Source organism: Solanum lycopersicum, chromosome 1, assembly GCF_036512215.1.
Source record: "Solanum lycopersicum chromosome 1, SLM_r2.1".
In the NCBI taxonomy this organism is placed as follows: domain Eukaryota; kingdom Viridiplantae; phylum Streptophyta; class Magnoliopsida; order Solanales; family Solanaceae; genus Solanum; species Solanum lycopersicum.
The window spans coordinates 70,036,392-70,058,803 of record NC_090800.1 but is presented as its reverse complement, the minus strand read 5'-3'; positions in this window follow the sequence as shown (position 1 = coordinate 70,058,803).

The window sequence follows — 22,412 nt, the reverse complement described above, 5'->3', positions numbered from 1 at the left end:
TACATATACTAAAAGTTTTTTCTTCATTCAAATAACAAAATTTCCACACATGTGATTTTAAAGAACGTTGTACCTTGGTCTTACCTCTAGTTGGAATAATAAGGGGACGAGTAGTTCCAACCGGAGATGGAGCTTCAATACCTATACTATTGACTGTATTGAGGTCGGCGGCGGGGCTAGTCGGTGTATCATCGAAATCTACTTCGTCATCTAAATTTAATTGTTCATCCGTTTCCACTTCTTCATTTTCTTGATTAATACCATAATATCTTTCATAGAGTTCATGGGGAGTCGGACTATCTGAATTAATATTTATAGGACCGGGACGGGAAAACTAGTTTCATTCACATGCGTAAATTCATCTGTATTTATTCTAACAAGAGGAATTTTAGATTTAGACGAACTAGCACCTTTGTTAGTTTTTTTAACTAATTTTTTTACTGATTCTACTAGACCTTTTTTACTTCCACTTTTTTTAGAAGACTCCATGATATAAAATTATAAATTATAAAATACAAAACTTAACAAGAACAACTTACAAGTTAAATAATAAATACAAAAAATAAATATAAGATTAGAGAGTGGAACGAAGTTACCAAACGTTTGTATAAGAACAAATGATTATAATGAAAATTAAAATATTGATGTCGAAACTTGAAATTTGAAGAAGATTCCTCCTCCGAAATACACCAAATGACCAAATGATATAAGTTATACTTATAAATATGAATGTAATTTGGAAATATATATTCTCTCAAATACTCATATTATATTTGTAAGTTGTAAACTTGTAAATAAATTTTTTTTACACACAACTCTAATTTATACAACAAAAAAACTAGCCGTTTTAATTTTTCCGTTTAAAATTTAAAGTCGTTCTTGGGAAAAGGGTGGGGGGCGGGGGGGGCCCTGCACTGCAGCTGCAGTGCTGCTTTATGCAGACTACAGTCTGCAGGGGCGGGCAGGCGCGGGCAGGGGCGAGATTTTTGAAAAAAATTTAAATTTTAAAATATAATTTATAAAAAATATAAATATAAATTATATAAAATATAAAAAAAATTAATATATATTAAATAAACCGGACCGGAACCGAAATGAACCGGTACCGGTACACCGGTACGAAACTACGGTTCCGTCCCGTTCCGTGTACCGGTTTAGAATATCCCGGCCCGTCCCGTAGGCAACCGAAACGGGACGAACTGGAACGAACCGGAACGGTACCGGTACGTCCTGTTCCGTTGCCCAGTCTTAATTACGGCTTACGACTTCACCATTCATAACATTACCACTAGGTTCAAGGTTTCACTTAAAAGACCCTCTTAACTTCATATAAGGTCACATGTCATTCATAGATTCAAGACTAAGATCTTTAATATCCTAAGTCAAGACATCACATATCCATATACATATATACATCAAGTAAGGGACACAAGTCAACCAAGATAAGACACCACATACTTCACCTTAATTCATAATACAAGTGATTCTAGAAATACATAAGTATAAGCATATCATCTTCAAGTCATCTTATACACTATCATAACATCATAAATGTGACCAACATACACTCAAGTAGTCAAGCAGGAATAACCAAGACTTAACCCTAAGACTATACTTACAAGACCCAACCCTAACATCAATAGAACACATATACTTTTGCATTGCTTAACATGTAGAAATATATCATCATACTTCACATAACTGACTACACAAATAGCCACGTAACATCAAATTGTGCCGACAAGGCCATGATCATCATATTACATAAAATAACGCCGACAAAGCCACATCAATTCACATAACACCGCCACCATAAATGGACCATATCAATCAAAACATAATTTAAGTATAAATAACATAAAAATAAAGGGAATAGGGAAGCTTACAACCACAACATCCTCAACACCTCAATTTGATGCCAAATCAACCAATTCAACACGATAAGGCCCTTACCAATGTCCATGAACAATGATTCAATGTAGAAACTATGATAATCAATGAAATTAGGTCAATTCAAAAAGTATCCTTCAATCTAAGATAACCTAGATATTAATTGATCACAATTCTTATATCAATAGAAAGCCCATAGAAATCTACACTAGAATTCAACAACATTAGGTTAATATCAAGTAACCCAAAACATAGTCAAAATCTATGGTTCATCCAATTGATAGGTTAATAGGTAATTTAGGTTAAATCACCAAACCATTATCAATTAAATGATTATTCAATGATTAGAAATCATTAATGCAAGAACTGATGGTAGAATCATGAAATTGGACAATTCAACTTTAAAAACTGTGAAAACATCTTGAGAATTGTGGCTCCTTGATAAAGAGAGTTTCAAGGATCAATATTCATACCTTGATGAAACCAATTCTTCACATTGATGAAGAATCTCCACTCAAAACGTCACACCAAGCTCTTCCTTGATTTTGGACTTCAATGAACTCTTTGGGAGAACTCTAAGGGATTTTGGGGTTTTGCTTTTGAAGAATGAAATCTTCTAAGTTTTAAACACTTAAATATACGTTTAAAATACCCAAAAGACCCCTAATAAACCGCCAATACTATTATTTGGAAGTGGGGTGAAATTACAACATCACCCCTCACTTAACCCTGAGGCTGCACACATGAAAATAGATCATCGGCTGTTGGGCGTTCGACATACCGTTTGTCCACAAATGGACTGTCCTGTTCTCCTGGATTTTTGTTCAGAGGATTCAAATGGATCTCCTCTCACACAAGTCTAAGTATCCATCAACGGCACCTATCGACGGGGCGTCGATAGGCCCACGAGCAGTTGATGCCTCCGTCGTTTGGGGCTGCTTAGGACAGACTCCACTGACGGGATGTAGGTCCAGTTATGGGACGTCCTCTCCTTCGTCGATGGGTTAAGAGACATGGAATTGGTAGATTACATCCAAGGTTATGTACCAACCAACACCCATCACCTACTTTGCGTCGACCAGGCCACGGGCCATCGATTGCCCTTCGTAGGTGGACTGCCTTGGGCAGTTCTGGCCACCAACATGGGTCCTTCCTCAAAGACTGTTTGTTGGTCCTTAGGGATTTTTGACCGGACGTTTCCAACCCAAACATGATCGTATAAAAATCAACCACTAGTCTATGATTACAAACGGATTAAAGTACCAGTTTTAACAAAAAACTCTACAATGTCATCGACATACACCCCATTAACTACAACTTTTTTCTTTTTTGAAGATCTCGAAGCAGTTTCTTCATCCCTTCTTTTCTTGTTTTTAGAAGGGTTAGAAACAAATCATTTAATCATTCCGCCTCTAGTTTTAGAAGTCATACTATTATATACAAAAAAAGATTCATATCAAGGATCGCAACCACTAGTCTATCTATATAATTAGAGTAATGCTAAAAAAAGGAAAAAATACAAGTTCCAACCAAAAAACTCTACAATGTCATTGACATAAACCCCATCAAAGTCGACCAAAATATAGTAAAAACTTTTAACTCGATGGGCAAAATAAACATAAAAAATAAAAAATTGATTAACATACAAAATACAGAATTTCTAGTTACTATCCAATTAAAAACGTTAGCAATAATTTCGAATAACAAGCATGAACTAAAACGAGGGAGATTTTTAGAACTTTGACCAAACATCTAAACTTCGCCACACTATCACAATAACAAAATCAAATAAGCAAACACGATTAAACTTACATCAAACTCAAAAGATTGAAAAAGCTTCGACTGAACTTGAGAAGAAGATTAATGAAAAATAGACAAACTCAAATTTGGTTTTAAGGAACTCTTTTTTCTTTATATTTTCAATAATGGAAGATGGAAGACTTGTGTTGGAGAATGATCAGTTTTATGGAGGTTGATGGTTTCAGTAAAGAAGGTTGAGAGGTTTGTGGAAGACGAAGAGTTGTTGGATGACGTGTTCTAAGGCTTCCTCGGAAAATGTTAACCTATTTTATTATAATTTTTATATTTATTGGGATTGTAAAATAATTATTTGGAGGGATGAATTTATTTAATTTTGAAGTTTTGGGATGAAAATAATATTTTATACACATTTTTTTTATCCCCAAATTTTTGAAGTGTTGAGAAGGCCCATTACCCCTCAATATTTTCCCACTTTTTCACTTTTTCTAACCATAACCCTACAAATTTATTAAAAAAAAAAAGAAGCTAAGTAGATATTGTACAAATTATATTTTGGGAGTGTCCCCATTCCAATTAATGTCATGTCACTTCAATTTATAAATAGTTGGATTTGGAAGCCCACAAACCAACTAATATACGACTGTTGATGTCTGACTGCTTAGTCAAAAAGACCATGTGTATTCATTGATAAGCCGGAAAAGTTTCATCTTTTCAGTTGATTATAAATTCTTGATTGTAAGGTGGATTGTAAGGTTCACACAAGTTAAGGAAGAAGCATGTGGTAGTTTCAACTAAATGATGAATAGAACTGTGGCAGTGTGTTTAGCCAGTGTGTATCATATAGCCATGACCCTTCGCGTGGCTAAAAACTATATTTTTTTTTTAGTGAGTCTTGTTCTTTCGAATCTCAATTATGCATCCTTTCTAAAAAACAGTAGAGGAGGTATATCCATAAACCTTTTTTCATTTAGCAAGGCAATAGAAACCTTATCTTTTCTATTCGTATAATTGTTATACAAGAATATTACCATTACCACTATCTCCACTCAACCAAGAGAAAACAATAATTGAATTGTGGATCAGATGTAGGTATTCCCTTTATTTTATATTTTCTTGTTTCATCAAAGTTTATGAATAACAAATAACATATATAGTTGCTACAATTATAAGCCTATGGTTTAGTCTTACCAAGATTTGGCTAGTGAATTGAACTTCAGTCTTTAGCACTTTATATAGACGGCTTTTGCTATTTTTAAATTGTTCTCCTCCGTTCATAATTAATTTTCATGCTTTCCTTTTTAAGAGTTAAACTATAAGAACTTTGACCAAAATTTCACGACATATAGTTTCATCACATTGATATGCAAAAAATTACAAGTTATAGTACTTTTTTTTTTTATAATTTTGGATACCTAATTTTTTAAAAAATTAATTTAATTAACGTAATCCAATTTAACTTTAAAAATTAGTCAATTTACAATTAAGAAGCGCAACATAACAAATAAAAGTCGACAGAGTGAGTACCAGTAAGTAATTTTTAGTTAGTCAATGATATATCTAAAGGTAGCATAGATACTTTAATTTGCTCATCTTACATAGAAAAGATTTAAAAGGAGAGAACAGATTGAAATTTAAAAAGAGCAAGAAATTTTCACCTCTTAGACATACCTACTTATTCCCAATTATATGCCATCTCAAAAATGCAAGAGGTGTCATTATCTTATTATAAATTGCTTAACATATGTATAGGCGAACTAACATGTATTTTTCATATGATTTTAAAAGACTTGACAAAAATTTATACTTACTATCACAATTTATATAATAATTTTATATATCCTTCACAAGTTTGAATTGCTTGATGATCATAATTTTTTTAAATCTTGATCTTGAGACAGACAATAATTGACTGTTGAATGATAGGTCAAGAGTCAAAAGAAATTGGGAGCTTTTGCTTGAAGGTGAAGAGTCATAAATATCAAAAAAGAATATAAATCTAAAGACCACTTTATACGTTTCCAAATGTATTTACTTAATTACCACCACATAAAAGAATCAGCTACCTTCACACTGCCTTTTTTCCTTTTAATTTTATTCTTAAAATGAAACACATATAATATCGTAAAGGAATCACTACAAGTTAGGTGCAGGGCGACGTTTGTTATGAAAAGTATTTTTATAGAAATATTTTCTGAAGTGTAAATATTTTCTTAACTTTTTTTTCTTGTGTTCGATATATAGATACTCCTCAGCTGGTAAAGCATCCTATAGCAGCAAGATTGAGAAAGAATCGCTCTCTAAATGATGTGATGTACATAATTTAGCCTAATATACAAGCATAATAAGAAAAAAAAGATTTATTAATAACCTGGACAAATATTATGAAACCGGGATTGTGGACCAGTACACATTTTTTACTATAATTTCCTGTGAGTTCAACATTTAAAGTATTTTGAATACCAAAGACACCCTTAGATACAATATCTTTTCAACCATATCATGATTGTGAAACTTGTGCCTATATAAAGGGTGTATGGCCATGTAATTATCTAACTTTACTAAGCTTAGATATTACCATAAACATTCTCTACTTACACAAAAGATATGGAACATAGGAAAGAGCAGTTGCTAGCCAAGATAGGGAAAGAAGGGTTTGATCTTATTGATGAATTTTGGGGCAAAAGAAAGGAAAGACCTTCACCTCCACAAAGGCCAAATAATCCAGCTCCTTATAAATACTATCCCCAACAATCTCATGTTGTTAAGTTGCATCCAAGTGAAGCAAATGTTTACAATATTAACAGTTATGAAGCTGTCCAGATGTATCAAGGTGTTGAATATTTCTCATCTAAGAGAAAACCATCAACTGCTGCTGTGGCTTTTTAATTATCCACTAGCTTGCTTGCTTTTTATCTAGCTTGTAGTTAACTAGTGAACATAATTAGCATGTTCGGCTATGTATTTGTACAATATATGCACTAAGTGATGTTGTAAATGTACTATATAGCCTCCCAAATGATAGGAGATGAACATTTAAGTGATGATGTTTATATCACCTTCACTTATAACAAAAAATGTTATGCTATGTGTCATCCTCTCTGTGGGATTTAGTAATCACAGTAATTTTCTAATTTCCCAATTCATTTCTGTTTTTCTTTTTATTTGCTGGTATAAATCTTATTGGGGTTGTTATTCTTTAGAAAGAATTAATATTATTATCAAGCCAGTAAACATAACATGTACTCCTCCACCCCCCCCCCCTCCCATTTTATGTGAGTTAATTTGACTCAACACGGAGTTTAAAAAAGAATGGAAGTTTAAATTTCGTGTGACTAAAAATCATTTCATTGAGGGCAAAATTCACATCTTAAAGCTAATTTGTTACTCATATATATATATATATCATTCTTTTTGGGATTGTTTTATCGAAAAATAATTTAAAAAATGTTTGTTTGTTTTTAAAGATATTTTATTTTTTGATTCTTAGGAGTCGCCACTTAAATTTTTTAAGGAAAATTAAGAAAACTTGTTTTCCAACAATTCAAATAGGAAAATTGTTTTTGAAAACATTTTAGGGGGTTTGGAATTCCTATTAGCGTCTTAGAAAGTTGTTGAAGGCACCTAAGACGCTCCTCTAACTACGACTTTCCGGCGATTAACAACTTGAATATTTTAATAGTTTTGCGAATTTTAAAATTGAACTTATTAGAGTTTTACTTGGACGAATTTACAAGTTGAAATATTTATTGTTTTGAGATTCTGTTTTAGTTTTAAGGTCGATAAAGTAAAAGGTGTTCGGTGGGGTTTGGAGTTTTCTAATCTTCAATTAACAGCATTTAAGCAAACATATAAACAAATAGTAAATAGAGAGAGAGGGAGAGAGAGATTTTTGGGTCCAAATTCAGGTTCTGTTCGCCTTAACCGAATTTTGGACCCACCTGTTTTCGGTTCTTTGTTAAACCCAATTTAACCTGTCCTAATCTAAACATACAAAGTAAATATAGAAAGTAAGAAAACGGCAAGAGGGCTTATGCCCATTACAAAATAATAATACAAAATAACAAATAAAGAAAAGGTCTTCTAGTCCGTCTTCTTCAAATTTCTTCAATCTTCATGAAATTGGTTTTTGAATTTTGATTCCAAAAATTTGTTCGTCGGTCGACTCGATGAAAGGAATTTTGAGACTTTATAGGTCAATTCTCGGGGCAAAGCGAGAACCTATGGAGTCCGTAGAACTCACTCGAAGGAACTCATGCAAGAGAAGACGACGAGAATTAATATACGAAATGGCATATAGTCTATATGTAATAATCAAACTAGTTATACACAATGTTGTACTAATCCCCAATAACAAGGAAACAAGACAACAACCAATAAGTGATGAAGAATATGTTAAAAAAAAAATTGTTGCCCGGCTTTTGAAAATCTAAATGATAGCATATACATTATATATATATATATATATATATATATATAACATTACGTATCATCCAAAACCAAAATAGAATTGCTGATTTTTATCAAAATCAAATAGAATGACTGATTTTTTTTCTTCCGGAACATTTATAGAGATTGACATTATTGACAAAACTTAACACAAACATAAAGAATGAACAAAACATCATTAATATAACATAAAACGATAACACATAAACTAATATTAGCAACAATAATAACCAAAAGTCATAACATACTTAATGCAGCATGCAATATCTTCCCACTGTGACTAAATAACTCGTCAAATAAATATAAGAAAATAACAATATAAAAGGGTGATAAAATCACAATATGCACAACTCTTAAGCTTGTCTTTCACAGACGAGTTGCGAACCAAAAGTAGATACATTCCAAACATATTTCTCTGCTAAATAATGAAAAGAAAAAAAAATTATATCCGTAGGAAACAGTAAGTTACCGTAGACTTCATCACCCACGAGTTAGACACTAGGTAAGGGGAAATTAATTCTAATCAATTTAAGAACACGCGAACCCAACTAATATCAACATTCAAGTGTTGATATTGTTAAGAAACAGTTCTCACACACCTCTTAGGACATTTAGAATGCTACTACAACTTATGAAGTGAGCTCCCATAATAAATTAAGTAAAATATATCGCCTACATGATGCAAACTAAAAATGAAGGAAAGAAACTTCAATTAACCGACATGAAAAATCACAACAAGGCGTGTCCTTAGCAATAACTGAGCCAGAAACTAAACGACGACAAAACGTCATTTAACTCAACAGCATAATCTTGACCACGGTCATACATCTAGAATAATGAAACAGCGATACGGATTTGAACATGAGCCAACCAACTGAAGCTTTTGTCAGTATATAACTTAACACTCGCATTCTAGTTATGTAACAAAGAGATAAGGTTCTACGAGATTAGGCTACCACCTATAAAAACTCTAAATGACAGAACAAAGCAGCTAGCAGCATTGACAAACTGTAGAGAAAACTAAACCAACCACGTATATCCATATTCAAGTATCTCAACACGCTTGACCACAAACGAAACAGAGAACCAACAAACTGATTAAAAGCAACACACAGATCACGAAGGCCACGGAAGAAACCATTTCGAAACGGAAGAGAACGAGAAAATAGTGTGAAGAAGGAGGGATTACCTGTTCAAATGCGGCAACTGGAACCTCGAGCTAACGACTTCCCCACTTCACACAAAGAATTGATTTCCCGACGAAGCAACGGAATTGGACGGAAACGAGCAACCGACTATATTCAGAATATGAACAAACGAACAGAATTTACAGCCAAATCTTTAACTTTGACCAGAACTCAGACGTCTTTTGTATATAGTTTTGTCGGTTCTTCCTTAGGTCGCTAGAAAAATTTTGCTAAAGAAAAATCCCTCCCAAAAAAGACAGAAGAAGAAACAGTGTTTCTCGAATATTCTTCCAATTTTTCGTGATAAAATCTCTCTCCCTTTTTTTCAACCCCCTTCCTGAAGAAGAGAGGGGTTTTTTATAGAGGAGAAGAAACTAGGGTTTAAAAATTTTTGATCGGTTCGACGAATTTTGGCACACTAATTTCAAAATTTCAAAACCTTTCCTCTTTGGATCAAGTCACTTTTCCTACAAATTCGACCCCATTCCAAAAGAGGAAGGGGAGAGTGGACGCTCTTGATCAATCTCCTGTCTGATAGACGCTACGTGGTATCATCTCACCATCTCAAGGACAAGCACGCAGGTCTACTCTTGCTGAAAAGCACTGCACAAGAGCAGAACGAGGCAGAGGAGGAGACGTTGGGGGAGGGAGAAGTTGCGTGGGGGAGATGTGGAGGAAGAAGACAAGATCCAGGCTAGGCGTTCGGGAGAGAGGAACGTGTGAGGGAGATGGTAAACGCATGGTTGCACGTCTGGGGGGAGTCGCGTCTGGTTCTGAGTTCTGTTTGGAGGGGGCGCGTCTGTTCTTGGGGGGTCTCAGCGTGAGGAAAAGGGGGAAGAAGGAAAGGGATGGGCCGGGTTAATTGAAGAGAGAGAGTGGGCTGATTTAAAATTCAGGGTGGATTGGGCTGGGTTAAAAAGAATTAAGAGGGGGCTGGGAAAGGAAAAGTTGGTTGGGAACGTTTAGGCCTGGAAGTTTTGGGTTGAAGGTGAATTTGGGTCTGGATTGGAAGAGGAAAGGTGTGGGCTAATGGTGTGGAGAATAATTTGGGTCTGGGGTCTAGATTTAATATTGGTTAAAAGGGAATTTTGGGCTGGGAATAAATAAGCAAAAGGTGGGTCTGGGAAGGGAAGAGAAGGGGAGTGGGTTAGGAAGTAAAGGGTTTGGGCCAATAAGAACAAAAAGGGAAAAGGCCCTAACTTTTTTGATATGTTTAAAGGTAAAATGAGTTGGATTAAACGAAAATGACAAAAATTGGTTAAGCTTTAAATAGACGGATTTGTATAAATTAATCAACAAACTTCTTTATTTAGTAACATAATTATTTAAATTGTAAAATAATGATTCGAAATATAACCATGATTTAAAATAAACTAGTTTAATGGAATACTTACTAAATTAAAAATACATATTTTTTGGGTTTTTGAATAATCATAGAATATACCAATTATATACATAATGATGTAAAATATAGATTATCAAAAGTTATGATACAAAGTATCCGAAGTAACATAAAACCCATGTACTATATTATTTAATTTTCGCAAGATTTATAAAATTAATTAATTTGAATTATTTGGAAAGCCCACGAAGCTCGATAATTAATATGTACCGGCGTGGGTCAAAATTGGGCGTCAACAACTGTCCCTCATTTTACTTAGGTTGATGCAAGCAACTCGAGGAGAATGAAATTGACCAAACCAATTTTGGCCAACCCCATTCATTTTTTTAAAGGAAGGAATCAACAAAAGGTTTAGGAATAATGGCCGAACCCTTGAAATAGGTTTCCTACATATCTCAAGCTATATGAGAATTCAGGCCACTTGTAGTTCAATAAGCTTGATTTACCGCGTGATTTTGAAAAAATCAAAAGCCACTTCGATACCGGATTATGAAGGTATAGGAATGATCGAGAATAGAATTCGAGAGCGAATGTTGTAATACAGCTGAGTTTTCAACATAGAATCCACCTACATATTCTTAAACCTTCGAAATCAGGCTATGTGTAGTTCGACTCAATCGGTGGAAAAAGGAAATCTATTATGCTAGGTAACCTTCGATTTTGGACGAGTCACAAAATACCGAGTATGAAAAGGAGGCTTGTAACCTCTTATCCATGAATGTGGCGCGCTTCACACCCAAAATTAAGAACTTACACGACCATAACTTCCAAAGCTCTTGGCGTATTGTCACTCAGATTGGAAACTTGCTTCTGATAAATCGAAACTTCCGGATGCGAGACCGAAACTGACCGAACTAAATAAAAACCCGCATGCTTCAATAAGGGTGTCATTCGATTGTGGTGGAAGTCTCTCCTCTGCTCGCGTCCTAAGAGTTTGATATTCCTCTTTGGACTGTGTCCCAGTTCGCTGCTAAGAAAAAGTTACACGTTGTGCTGCATCCTTTTTGATGTCGTCCGCACCTGTGGTTTTGGAGACTTCATCCTTTTGGATGCTCTCGACAAAGACTGAGATAAAGCTCGTCAGCTTAAAAATGCAATTAGGACGGGAGACAGTATCTTTTTACCGTGTCGACACTTCATTATTCTCCTCAATATTTGACGTCGAGTCGATCGGTCTCACATCCAGCAAATAAAACTTATGACTTGTGCTTTACAATATAATCTTCGATTTACTCTATACTTGATGTCGAAATAAATAAATAAATACTGATGCGATATTGATGTCTCTTTTGTCGTTATCTTTGATGCTCTTCTTGATGTTTACTTTTGTAAAAAAAATAAAAGAATGCAATTGAGGACAATGGATAAGTGTTGCTCTTGGGATACACATTTCCCTTTCTTTATCCGTGTATGTCCTCTTGCGGGGCATGCATATCTTCCCGCGATACGTAAATTTCAACGAGGCATGAATTCTTCTCGTGATGTATAAATTTCGGTGAGGTATGAATTCTTCTCGTGATGTATAAATTTTAGTGAGGTGTGAAATCTTCTCGCGATGTATAAATTTTAACGAGGCATGAAATCTTATCACCGCACATAATTATTGACTCGCGATGCATGATTTTCGTGATGCATGACTTTCTGCAATGCACGATTTCTGCAGTATGACTTCCGCGATGCATGATTTCTGCAATGCATGACTTCTGCAGTATGACTTCCGCGATGCATGATTCTCAACGATGCATGATCCTTCAGTGTATGACTTTCTCGATGCATGATTTTTCAGTGTATGAATTCGGCGATGCATGATTCTTCAGTGTATGAATTCCGCAATGCATGAGTTTTTTAGCAGTATATGACTTCCGCGATGCATGATTTTTCGGCAACACATGATTCTCCGGTATGCATGAATATTTATATCGTCTGTGTTGATAATAATGGCAAAACAACCTCCAAATAATACACTGACTTGACCGATAATAACAAATAATAATAACTATGTCTTCTGGGGTAACGCATTATCTTGATTGGCAATAATTATCTCGTTTTGATAATGTAATGCAAATAGCGTCCTCTACAGAGATCGTGAAATCCTCGTTGAGATTCCTGTTTGATTCACCTTTGAATCTGGCTAGACAACTTTGTAAATTTCATATTGTTGGGAATGTCTTGAAATAAACAAACACATTCCCAAGCATCCTGACACAAACGAGATGAACAGCCTCCCGCTCTCAGTAAAATCACTGGTTTTGGAGATAGCTTTCTCCTCTTTGGGAGCTCTCTGTATTCATCCATCGGAAGAATTCGCGATTTCAAAGCAAAGCTATAAACCTGCATCCCCAGAAAAATTGTCAATTTTAAAACATATTGATCTGTGTCGATTCCTTCAGTTGTTTGCTCCTTGTCTCGATATCTTCGGTTGATTTCCCGATTTCCCGACTCTTGATAGATAAGAAAAGATATCTTATGCCAAAACAAATGAAACATAAAAGGGAAATTCTGATAGAAATAAGAAATCTTTAGGAAATAGTATCTTGAAAAAGTCACTGTCGAGTCATGTCATGTCAGGGTTAACGAGCTCCTTTGAATCCGACACTCGCTGATGAGTTTGAGAGGCACTACGGAACTGTAGGGAAGACCCATAACGAAATTTTGAGGCCATCCTCAAAATTTCTGTCCTAGTTTACTATCTTGCTCATCTTTTCACTGTAACCAAACAGATCGCAGAATTTTGAGATCTTCTCAAAAATTCTGTCCCAGTTGCAGATCTCGAAATGTTTTTAGTTTGACTTGCTGAAGAGAAAGCTTCTTCTGGAGAATTTTTGAGTCCCTCTCAAAAATTCTGTCCTTGTTCTATTGCGAAGGAGATAGAACTTACTAGAGATATGACCGAACCCTTGTGGCACCTACGTATCCCGTTGAGGCAGGAATCAGGTCGAATGTAATTCCCCTTAAGGTTCACAAGAATAAAATTTACAAAGAAACCGACCGAGCCCGACAAAGGTTTCCTACGTATCTCATTCTTGAGAATTCAGGTCAAACGTAGTTTAGATCTAAAGAAATAATTAAAGGGGATAAATGGGGTGACCGAAGCTGATATAGGCTTCCTACGTATCTCGTTCTCGAGAATTTAGGTCAGACGTAGTTCATTACAAAGAGGGATAAGAATTCAAATTGAACAAATACAAGAAAACAGAACGATCACAAGCAAATGATAGAAAAATGCGAAATGAAACTTCATGCATAGTATCTCTTGACAGCATCTGAGTTGATAGGCTTTGGCCATACAACTCCATCCATTTCTGACAGGACCAAAGCACCTCCAGATAATACTTTACGAACCATGTAAGGACCCTGCCAGTTTGGCGCGAACTTTCCTTTGTACTCGTCTTGATGAGGAAAAATACTCATAAGAACCAACTGACCAACTTCAAAATTTCTTGCTCTTACTCTTTTGTGAAAAGCGCGAGTCATTCTCTGTCTATACAACTGGCCATGGCAAACGGCGACCATTCTCTTCTTATCAATCAAGGCTAGTTGATCAATCTGTTTGCTAACTCATTCGCCATTACTTAATTCAGCTTCCTGGATGATCCTCAATAACGGTATCTCGACTTCAACAGGCACGACTGCCTCTGTTCCATATACTAGTAAGTATGCAGTAGCCCCAGTTGATGTTCTGACCGTCGTTCGATAACCTAACAGAGCATATGGCAACATTTCATGCCAACCTCGCTGTTTGTCAATCATTTTCCTCAAAATCTTTTTGATATTCTTGTTGGCAGCCTCTACAGCTCCGTTCATTTAGGGGCGATAAGCAGTTGACTTTCGATGAATAATCTTAAATTGTTCACATATCTCCTTCATCAAATGACTGTTGCGATTTGCACCGTTATCAGTAATGATGGATTCTGGAACTCCAAATATTCATATCAAATTTTTGGGACAAAATCGGACACCACTTTCTTGGTTATCGACTTGTAAGAGGCTGCTTCCACCCACTTGGTGAAATAGTCAATGGCAACCAAAATGAATCTGTGTCCATTAGAAGCGGCTGGCTCTATAGGACCGATGACATCCATTCCCCAAGCTAAAAATGGCCAAGGATAACTCATACCGTTATGTTCGTGAGGTGTCACCCGTATCAAATCGCCGTGCACTTGACATTTGTGGCATTTTTGCACGAATTTGCAACAGTCATTCTCCATAGTCATCCTGAAATAACCTGCTCGAAGAACCTTTCTTGCCAATGTAAGTCCATTCATGTGTTTGCCGCAAACTCCAGCATATATCTGTTCAATAAGCCTCACAGCTTCAGCAGCATCCACGCATCTTAAAAGACCCAAATTAGTAGTCCTCTTATACAAGACTTCTCCATTTAGAAAGAAATTGAGAGCCATACGACGTATCGACTTCTTCTGATTAGATGTAGCGTCTTCCGGATATGTCCCAGACTCCAAGTACCTCTTTTTGTCAAAATACCAAGGCAAAACGTCCGGCTCTGATTCAACATGTGAACAATGGACTGGATGTTCCCTCAAATCTATATCCAGCGGGGCGATTTAATCAGTATAAGGATGTTTGATCATTGAAGCGATGGTGGCCAGAGCATCGGCTAATTCATTCTTTATTCTGGGAGTATGTCTGAACTCGATCTTGCGAAACCTTTTACATAGATTTTGCACATACTGTACGTAAGGTATAATTTCCGGGTTCTTCACAGCCCATTCATCTTGAACCTGATGAATCAAGAGGTGTGAATCTCCAATAACCAGTAACTCGTAAACATTCATGTCAATGGCCATTTTCAAACCAAGAATATAAGCTTCGTATTCAGCCATGTTGTTTGTGCAATTGAACCGTAGCTTAGGTGCCATAGGATAGTGCTGACAATATTTTGATACTAAGACTGCTCCAACGCCTTTACCTTGGTGATTCGCCGCTCCGTCAAAGAATAATCTCCAACCTGGATACGCTTCAGAAATATCTTCACCCACAAATGACACTTCTTCATCGTGAAAATATGTCTTAAGAGTTCATATTCTTTGTCAACGGGATATTCCGCAAGATGGTTAGCCAAAGCTTTGGCCTTTATTGCCTTTTGAGTCACATACACGATATCAAACTCACTCAAGAGCATTTGCCATTTAGCTAACTTTCCGGTCGGCATCGCTTTGTGGAAAATGTACTTCAACGGGTCCATTCTGGAGATGAGATACATAGTATACGACGACAAATAGTGTCTCAGTTTTTGGGCAAGCCACTTCAAAGCACATCATGTTCTCTCAAGAAAAGTGTATCGAGACTCGTACAGAGTAAATTTCTTGCTTATGTAGTAGATAGATTTTTCCTTCTTCCCTGTCTTTTAGTGTTGACCAAGTACACATCCAAAGGCACTATCTGAAACAGACAAATACAGCAACAAAGGACTCTCTTCTCATGGCGGAACCAACACTGGTGGGTTAGACAAATAGCTCTTGATAGCGTCGAAAGAAGTTTGGCACTCCTCAGTCCACTTAGTCGGGGCGTCTTTCTTCAACAACTTGAAAATGGGCTCACACACCACTGTTGATTGTGCTATAAAACGGCTGATATAGTTTAACCTCCCTAAGAAACTCATCACCTCTTTTCTGATTTTCGGCGGAGGTAACTCTTGAATTGCTTTAATCTTTGAGGGGTCAATCTCAATACCTCTTCTGCTGACTATAAACCTTAACAACTTCCCATATGGGACTTCAAAAGCACATTTGGCGAGATTAACTTCAAGTTGTATCGACGCAGACGCTCGAAGAATTTTCTCAGGTGCGTCAAATGATCCGAACTCTCGCGGGATTTGATTATGACGTCGTCCACGTACACTTCAATTTCCTTGTGAATCATGTCGTGAAAAATAGTCTTCATGGCTCTCATGTAAGTTGCACCGGCATTCTTGAGGCTGAATGACATCACCCTGTAGTGATATACACTTCAAGGTGTAATGAAGGCCATTTTTTCCGCATCTTCTCCATCCATTAAAATTTGGTGATAACCGGCGTAACAATCCACAAATGATTGCATCTCATGTTTGGCACAATTTTCAATCAAAATATGGATATTTGGCAACAGAAAATTATCCTTCGGACTAGCCCTGTTGAGATCTCTATAATCAACACAAATCCTGATTTTTCCATCTTTCTTGGCGACCGGAACGACATTGGCCAACCAGGTTGGATATTGCGTTGCTTCCACCAATCGAGACTCTATTTTCTTGGTAATTTCTTACTTAATCTTTAAACTCAATTCAGGTTTGAATTTCCGAGTCTTTTGTTTCACCGGCTCGAATTCTGGGTTGATAGGTAGCTTATGAGATACGACGTCAGTACTCAACCCCTACATGTCACCGACTTCCCAAAAAATACATCACTGTATTCGGCAAGCAAATGAATCAGGCTCTCCTTCTGAGTTCCATTCAGGTAGGTGCTGATCTTAACTTCTTTGACACATTCCGAATCTCCCAAATTTACCATTTCTGTCTCCTCTAGATTCAGTTTATGCTGATTCTCGAACTGTCAAAATTCTTCTACAACATAGTATGGTTCCCCATTTCCTTCTTCATATTCGTCAACATCATCGTCATTTGTCTCATTTTGCTCATGACGGGACATGACATTGGCAGGTCTATAACTTACGTTACTGAAATCATAAACAGATAAAATTAGGAAAGTAAAGCATAACAAGCAACTAAATAAATAGAGTCAAAATAAGGCGGCTTTCATTTAAAACAAAAATGCAAACTTGGGTCATGGCATAGGGACATGTCGCCTTTTTAACATCACGACCGAAATTCAAAAATCAAGCAATTAAGAAAAATGCAGAAATGGTGAGTCTCGGACCTCTTTCGGACGACCACCGATTTTAGTATGCATAAAATAACTCCTTTCTACCTAAGAGTTCGAGACATCAGGATTGGTGTGGAAGTCCAGTTCTGCAGCATCTCCCCTGGTTCAGCATCACGAATACCAGCTGGCTCAACCTCCTCCTTGATGATAGCATTGATCTCCTTGAAAAGGTCACAGATTCCCTCCCCACAGTCTTCAGGATCGGCATATTCTCAGACTGGAAAGGATTGATATAGATGCGGGATCGGTTTAGACAACTCTTGATATTTTTTCTTCTTCATCTTCACATCGTCATCTCTGGGGATGTACCCCAAACCATATTTTGATCCTTTAGCAAGGACCGGAACTGGCTCGATAATCCCTTGGGAATTCCTTCCCAATCCAAAACTTGGTTCGAACCTATTCTGGTGCATTATCGTGGCAATCATTCTGTACACGACCGGCATGGGGGCCTGCGGGGCCAAATCCTCATCGGTGGCAATTACCAACTCCACCGTGTAAAAATCTGAACCTTGCAGCATACCGTCAAAGACCGGCACTTGCTTGCTTGAGTGGCTTCTTTCACCGTGAACAACTAGCTCCTCATTTTTCCATACCAGCTTCATCATTTGGTGAAGAGTGGAAGGGAAGGCTCCAGCCATGTGAATGAACGGCCTTCTCAGAAGAAGGTTATAGCTGGTGTAGATATCCAACAATGGGAACTCTGCGTCGAACTCCGCGGGTCCCACTTGAAGAGTCAGGTTCACCGCCCCCAATGTGTCTCTTTGCAGACCATCAAACGCTCTTACATTAACCTGGTTTTGCTCCAATTTTCCGAGGTCAAACCTCAGCTGTTTCAATGTCCAGAAGGGGCATTTGCTCAAACCAGATCCATCGTCTACCAAAACACGATCGAGGACCTTTCTGCGGCATATCACAGTGACGTGTAGAGCTTTGTTATGGGATCTCCCTTCGGCTGGCAATTCATCATCGCAGAAGCTAATGAGATGTCCCCGAATTACCTGGTGAATCATGGTAGCTACGTTATCGCTTCTTGTACCTGAGGGCACATACGTGTCATCCAGAGCTTTCATCAAAGCCAGTCTGTGGGACAAGGAGCTCATCAGTAGGGTCCACACAGAAATCTGGGTCGGAGTCTTCTCAAGTGTTTGACAATGGAGTAATCTTTAGGCTGCATTCTCCTCCAGAACTTCTCGGCTTCTGCTTCACTTATTTGTCTCTTGGCATGATCTTTCTTTTGCCCTCCGAGAGCAAGCTCATCAGGAGTGTTGCATCTTCTAGATCTAGTCATGCCATGGGCCACAGTCGTTTCTATAACAAACTTGGGTTTGGCGAGAGTCTTCGAGGGCACCAAGGCAACAGCCTTTGCAGGTGTCAGAATAACGAACTCTCCTTTTTCCGTGACTCTTAAAGAAGCGACAACCTTTTCCAAGTCTTCCTGCACAACAGGAGTAATCCTCTTGGTTTCACGCTTATCTTCGTCTGTTTATATCATGTTGATGTTTCCAGCCCCATGATTCAGCAACGGATTTGTATTGACGTTCGGTGCCACAGGCTGGAGGGAGACCACTTCCTTGTCGATCAAATCTTGGATCTTGTGCTTAAGATTGATACAGTCTTCAGTGTCATGTCCAACACTATTGGAATGATAAGCACATCTCTGCTCCGGTTGTAGAATTTAGAGTTGACATCCACGGGCTTGGGCCCCACAGAGTGGATGTATCCGGCTGCGGATAATCTTTTGAAGAGCTTGGTCTGGCTTTCAGCCGGCGCGGTAAAGTTTCTCGAGGGCCTCTTCTCAAACCTGAGACGAGAAGGATCATACCTGCTTTGCTGAGGGGGAGTAACTTGTTGATAACTACGAGCATTTGGGGCGAGGAGCTTGGGTTCTAGGGTACGGATTTGTCTGGTAATTTGGCACTGGAGCTTGGTAATTCGGGAGGGGGCTTTGATATGCTGGAGCTTGCACTTGATATATGGGAGAAGGTGCTCGATAGCTTGATTGTACGTTAGCGCAGCTGGGAGCTATATTCTGGTAAGGGGGAGGAATTTGATAAGATTGGGAGTAATTTGGGTACACGGAGGGAAAATTTTGGAGATTTAGGGGTGGATTTTGATATGACATAATTTGTACATCTGGATAAGTGGGGGCAGCATTGTAATTGTCGGGATGATTTGATTGTGGACGATAAGCTTGGTGAGACTTTGGTGGAGGCTAGGGGCGGTCTTGAGGACACGACGAATTCCTGGGGACCTTTCTTCCCCCGTATGAAATAACGGCAACCTCCTCTCTCTTCTTCCTCACTAGTCCAGAAGATTCAGGCGATGCGGATAATTGGGCTATCTTTCCCGACTTCAGGCCGCCTTTGATAGTCTCACCAACTTTGACTATCTCGGCTAATTTGGCTCCGATTAAAAAAAATGATTCTGTCGTAGTATTCGGGCTCTAGCACCCGTACGAACACTTCCACAATCTCCTTTTTAGTCATCGGAGGCCTCACCCTCGCTGCCTCTTTTCTCCATCTGTAGGCAAATTCCCGGTAATTCTCCCTTGATTTTTGCTTCATTTTCTCTAAGGAGTATCGATCACGGAATATCTCGATATTGTACGCAAATCTACAATGAAATCTTTAGCTAGTGTGCTCCAACTGGGCCATTGTCGAGTTTCGTGTGACGTAAACCATTCCAGGGCCTCACCGCACAGACTCCGGCTGAACAACCTCATCAATAAAGCTTTATTTCTGCCAACTCCCACGAGTTGGTCGCAGTACGCTCTTAAATGCGCCATGGGGTTGCCTACCCCTCCGAAGGCATCAAACTTTGGAATTTTGAACCCTTCAGGAAGGTTCAAGTCAGGGTGGATACACAACTCTGCATAACTCAATCCGGCGACGTCTGGAATGCATTGCAACTCTTTCATTGCCCTTTTAATCTCTTCATTTATGTCAATCTTTGCTTCTTCCCTTGCCTTCCACTCTCTCTCCTGCTCCTCGTAATGATCCAACTCGGAACCGTGCACCTCTTGCTCGGCCGAGACGGGAACCTTGAAATGTGGTTCTTTTTTGGAGGGGGTAGAGCTATGGAAGGGCTCGGGACGTTTTGTGCAGTTTGGTCGTTTTGTATCTAGTTTTGAGGGTTGGTGTTTTGGGTTAAGTGGGGATGTGGTGCTTGGGAGTTGAAGGCGGTCGAATTTTGATTTTAATTTTTGGGTGGTTGGGCTGTTTGAGTGTTCTAGGGGTGTGATGGTATTTGAGTAGGATTGTTTAGAAGCGGTGGGGGAGTTTGATAGGATACGGAAGCATACTGGGGGACTATGGTCGTTCAGTCTATTCCAGACGGATTGTGCACAGGTGTTGACGGCTGGTTCTTAGTTGGATCCAAATTGGACGAGGGGAAGTACATTGGGGGCCTTGCATCAACAAAATTTGGGCTGAATCCGCGTGTCCTGCCTTCGCTGCATCTCGACCCTCGTATCTACTATCTACCACATCAGTTGCGCAATTAGTTCATTTTGTTCTACCACGGTGGGTAGAGCCACCACAACGTCTGTGAGGCTAACCTCGTCGTTATTGTCTCCCATAGTTGTATTTCCTCTGTCTGAGTTTGGTCCGGGGAAGGAATCTGTAGGACCTTTCGATCTGGAAAAGTAGGGATGATCTGCCAGCTTTTATCGACACAGATCAGTTAAAGATACCTGAGGAGTAAAACTACTCAAAGGTAAATTTGTTAGTGCATGTTTGGAGTACAAAATACATAATATCGCACAGAAAGCAGATAAACATATAAGTCGCTTCGTTTGAGGAAATTTTAACCCACGAATAAGGACGGAAATATATTTTGAACAAACAGGAATTTATTTGTTTAACGCTATCTCGGAAAGGCTGAATCATGTTGAGCTATGGTTTTCTCGCAGCTGCTTTTCGATACCCGTTAATCTGATCTCCATTTCTTCGTGACATGGAGGCGAATGAAAATTTTTAGCGATAGGGGCCGGGGCGGGAAAGGCTGCCTACGTATCTCACAAGGAGAATTTAGGCCCAACGTAGTTCGAGTTAGGATGAAATATTTTCATTCATTCTTTCATTGCGATTACAAGGAAATTGAAAGACAACATTGAAATTCCTAGACGATGACGACAACATTTTGGTGATTTATCCCTTATTGTTGCATCACACCGTTCCTTTCAGACAATCGGAAATGGAGGCTTGTAGACGATTTCCTCCTCATCGTCCTCCTCGCAATTCGTTGTTGTGGCCATTGTTGTCTGCTCCCTGGTCACAGGCGAGGTATTTTCTGCCCTTCAAGTTGTCACGGGTAGTCAATTCTTTATCAAGTGACACGCTTTTGGCCAACAGCATGACAGTCTCAACATTTATCTTTGCTTCTCTCACCTTTCCTTCGTGCACCTCCAAGCACAGCAAGTTTAACCTTTTCCTCAAGCTTTTGATTTCCATCTCAACCTCCTTCTTTCTTTTTATCTTCGACACCAGATACTCATCCAATGTCGCGGTTGCAGCTTTGTAGATTGTCGTGGTCATGTCTACTTTGAGTCCTTCCTCCTTAATCTTTTGAATTTCTCGAGTGACTCGATCGATCTTTCTTCGCAATTCCTCTTCAGTGAGCTCCGTCTGGACGTTCTTGCCTTTGTCCATAGCGGTGATTCACCTTTCTTGAGACGATAGAGCGGTATTTAGGATTTGAGGTACGGGAGATGGACTTTTGAGTGAGAAACTTGAGACTCAGGAACTTTGGTCGGACATTTGTAATATTGTCTTCCATATATTCTTTGGAATTTCTGGCTAGGAGTGGGTTTACGATATCCTCATTCGAAGCAATATAACACATAAG